General features: G+C 49.4%; 1 protein-coding gene across 1 annotated transcript in view; it reads right to left on the bottom strand.

The window, feature by feature from the left end:
• Positions 1-3,805, bottom strand: part of AIP (AHR interacting HSP90 co-chaperone) — a 340,731-nt gene that overhangs the window by 323,236 nt on the left and 13,690 nt on the right. The gene's annotated exons all lie outside the window — the stretch shown is intronic.

Raw genomic sequence — 3,805 nt, forward strand, 5'->3', positions numbered from 1 at the left:
ACCCCCCCACCCATCTCTGCTGGTGCCCCTCAATCCTGACCCACACACCTCTGCCAGCCCACCCGAGACCCCCTTGTTGCCCATCCGGCTCTGTCTGGGAGTCTGTGTCTGGGTTTCCCAGGGGAAAGGTGAATCGGTGCTGGGAATTAGGGGGTTGGGCCTCTCCACCCTGCCCCCCCATGCAAGGCCTAGATCTGGCACATTTGCCCCTGGGCCCTGCTGTCCGCATCACAGCGACTGGGAGGAGGTGCCAGCTGCCCCTGTCTCTGGGCAGCCCCTGTGCCCCGTGGCCTGCATGACCCAGTCCCCCTGCCCAGAGACCCCACCCAAGCACCCAGCCCCGGCTGTGTCCTGTGTGATGCTGGATCCCAGAAACAGGACCAGACAGCCTGGGCGTGAGTTTAGCCCACATCCACCTGCTGGGCACGTTACACCCCCACCCAGCGGCAGGGGGGGCTCGTTATTTATTTTTGTTGGTGTCAGAGTTAATGAGTGAGGCAGGGTGGGGCCAGGCCCAGAGGAGGAGGGGCCTGGTGGGAGAGGGGCTAGAAGAATTCATGACTTTTTTTTTTTTTTTTTAATTGTGTAAATGTGGAATAAAAATGTAAAAATAAACAAACAGAGAATGGTACAAACAAGAAGAGCCGGTTCCTGGGGGTGAGAGAGGGGAATACAGGGCGGAGGCAAGGGGGATTTATTTGACAGGAGTGTTAAAATCACTGGTGATAACCTCTAGAGCCAAGAGCGAGAGGGGGGCAGGGCCTTTTCAAAGCTGGGATTAGCTGATAACTCAGAAGAAAATGATCTCAACTGCTCATGGCTACTGTCTGTCTATCAACCGGAACACCCGCCTGTAGACGAAGCAGTGTCATATCTCCGCTTCGGCTCCTATGCGGAGATGCAGCCAGGCGGCTTGGCACGCTGCCCCGTCTGCAGGCACCGCCTCCACAGCTCCCACTGACTGTGGTTTCTGACCAATGGGAGCTGCGAGGGTGACGCTTAGGGCAGGGACAGTGTGCAGAGCCCCCTGGCTGTCCCTACGTGTAGGAGCCAGAGGAGGGATATGACGCTGCTTCCAGGGAGCCGCATAGCGCAGAGGGTAGCGGAGAGCCACCAGGATCCCTTTGCGAGCAGGTGTTCTGTTTGAAAAACAGACACCTGCTCACCCTACCCCCATCCCAGTGCTGTGTGCCTGGGCCCTGCACTGAGCCTCCTTTCCCTGATCCCAGCCCTGTGTGCCTGGGCCATGCACTGGGCCTACCCATCCCCAGTGCCCAGCTCAGACTCAGCCCATCATTCCTAGCAGTGCTCAGCGGGAGCTCAGCAAAGACTGACTGGTCCTGGCTGCATCTCTTGCACTGGTATCACTGGTGCCATTCTCCATGCATCAGCCCCACCAGGCGTCACGGCCCTGGCAGAAGGGTATGTGGCGGGGGCCAGAACTTCTCAAAAGCACACCGCCCCCCAAGAGCCCGGCTGTGGACTAGACACTGGGCACAAAGGCTGGCAGTGTCCTGTCACACCCAGCATTCAGGAGAGGGCTGCAACGCACAGGCCATGGGCTGCTGGTACAGCACGCGATCCATTAACCGGAGCGGGAGCACACAGCTCACACACAGCTGCTGAGGAGCAATCACTAGCAGAGACGCCAACCAGCCACAAGTAAATCGACCCAAGCTCGTGTGGCTCAGCAGTTTCTGAGCTGGCCTTTGGTGCCACTGAATAGCCAAACTCACAGCAGGCTGGGGGACAGAACCCCAGACTGTCCCACACCTGGCACCAAAGAAAAGGTACAAGAATAGTTTAACGAGGAGGTTAAGGGGTGACTTGGTCACAGCCTATAAATACCTGCATGGGGTATAAATAGTTAATAATGGGGTCTTCAGTCTAGGAGAGACAGGTCTAAGAGGATCCAACAGCTGGAAGTTGAAGCTAGACAAATTCAGACTGGAAGTAAGGTGTAAATGTTTAACAGTGAGAGTAATTAGCCATTGGACCAATTTAGCCAGGATTTTAGCGGGTTCTCCATCGCTGGCACTTTTTAAGTCATGACTGGATGAAAAGCTCTGCTCTAGGGATTATTTTAGAGAAGTTCTCTGGCCTGTGTTACAGAGGAGGTTAGGCTAGATGATCACAATAGTCCCTTATGGTCTTGGCACCTGCCATAGAAGAAAGAATTGATTTTTTAGACGAAGGAAATGTAGATCTAATTTACCTGGATTTACCTGACTGAAATCCAGGTAAAATAGATCTATGATATTTCCTTCTTCTGAAAAATCAGTTCTCTTCTCTGCATGGACAATTAGTTAAAGTGGCGAAGATGGTGATTAATATGAGAATTGAAAGGTGGACAAGGAACAGGTTAAAGGGGAAACCACAACGGATCACACTGAAAGGTGAACTGTCAGGCTGGAGGGAGGTTACCAGTACAGTTCTTCAGAGATTGGTCTTGGATTCAATCTTATTTAACATGACCTTGGCACAAAAAGTGGGAGTGTGCTAATCAAATGTGTGGATGACACAAAGATGGGAAGTGTTGGCAATATGGAGGAGGACCAGAATATCATAGAATCATAGGACTGGAAGGGACCTCGAGAGGTCATCTAGTCCAGTGCCCTGCCTTCATGGCCGGACTAAGTATTATCTACACCATCTCTGACACGTTTCTCACAACCTCACTAGGCAATTTATTCCAGGGCTTAACTACCTTGACAGTTATGAAGTTTTTCTTAAGGTCCAACCTAAACCTCCCTTGCTGCAAGTTAAGCCCATTGCTTCTTGTCCTGTCCTCAGAGGGTAAGAAGACAAATTTTTCTCCCTCCTCCTTGTAACAACCTTTTATGTACTTGCAAACTGGTTTCATGTCCCCTCTCAGTCATCTCTTCTCCAGACTAAACAAACCATTTTTTTTTCACCTTCCTCGTACTAGCTCAGGTTTTCTAGAGGCTTTATCATTTTGTTTTGCCTCTTTCTCGTGACTTTCTTGCAGTTATGCCCACATCTTTCCTGATATTGTGTCCCAGATATGACACTATTCTTCAGCTGGGCTTAAGCTCGATGTGGAGGAAGCAGAAGTTACTTCTATGTCTTGCTAACAACACTCCTGATTACATCCCAGAATGTATTCGCTTTTTGCACAGTGTTACTCTGTTGACTCATTATTTAACTTTTCACTGATGACCCCCAGTCCCTTTGAGTATTTCTCCATAGTCAGTCATTCCATCAGAAGATCTAGACCTGAAAATGAGTAGCTATGAATGGGATAATTTAACAGTGCAAAGTGCAGGTATGCTTAGGTGAGTAACAACAAGAATTGATTTGCTATAAGCCTGTAACTTATCGTCAGTTGAAGCACATAACAGGAGACCTGGTGTTTTTGGATCACAGGGCGGTGTGCCACCATGTGATGCAGCCATAAAAGCGTAATGCAATTAGATGCAATTCAGGAGAGATATCGGAGTAGAGGTATAAGATACGTGCATACTCTTATATAATTCAAACCTTGTTTGAGAGGGAAACCCTCTATTCACCAATACAGTGTTTTTTGGGCAAGACAAATTTTCTTTTCTTTTTTTTTTTCCCATGTTTAAAAATACGCTGAATTTCAATATGGAATATTGTCGCGAGGGAGAAGCCAGCAGGCGAGCAATGGAGACCTCTAGCCTTACAACGGAGATATAAGGAGCTTGGCTTATTCGCCTCACCAAACCAGTCTGCATGAAATATTGCCTGCCTCTAGATACATCAAAGACTAAGCACCAGGGAATGAGAGAGTTATTTAAGCCTAAGGCAATATCTCTCTCTT

The sequence above is a fragment of the Chelonoidis abingdonii genome, chromosome 4 (genome assembly GCF_003597395.2).
Source record: "Chelonoidis abingdonii isolate Lonesome George chromosome 4, CheloAbing_2.0, whole genome shotgun sequence".
In the NCBI taxonomy this organism is placed as follows: Eukaryota; Metazoa; Chordata; order Testudines; family Testudinidae; genus Chelonoidis; species Chelonoidis abingdonii.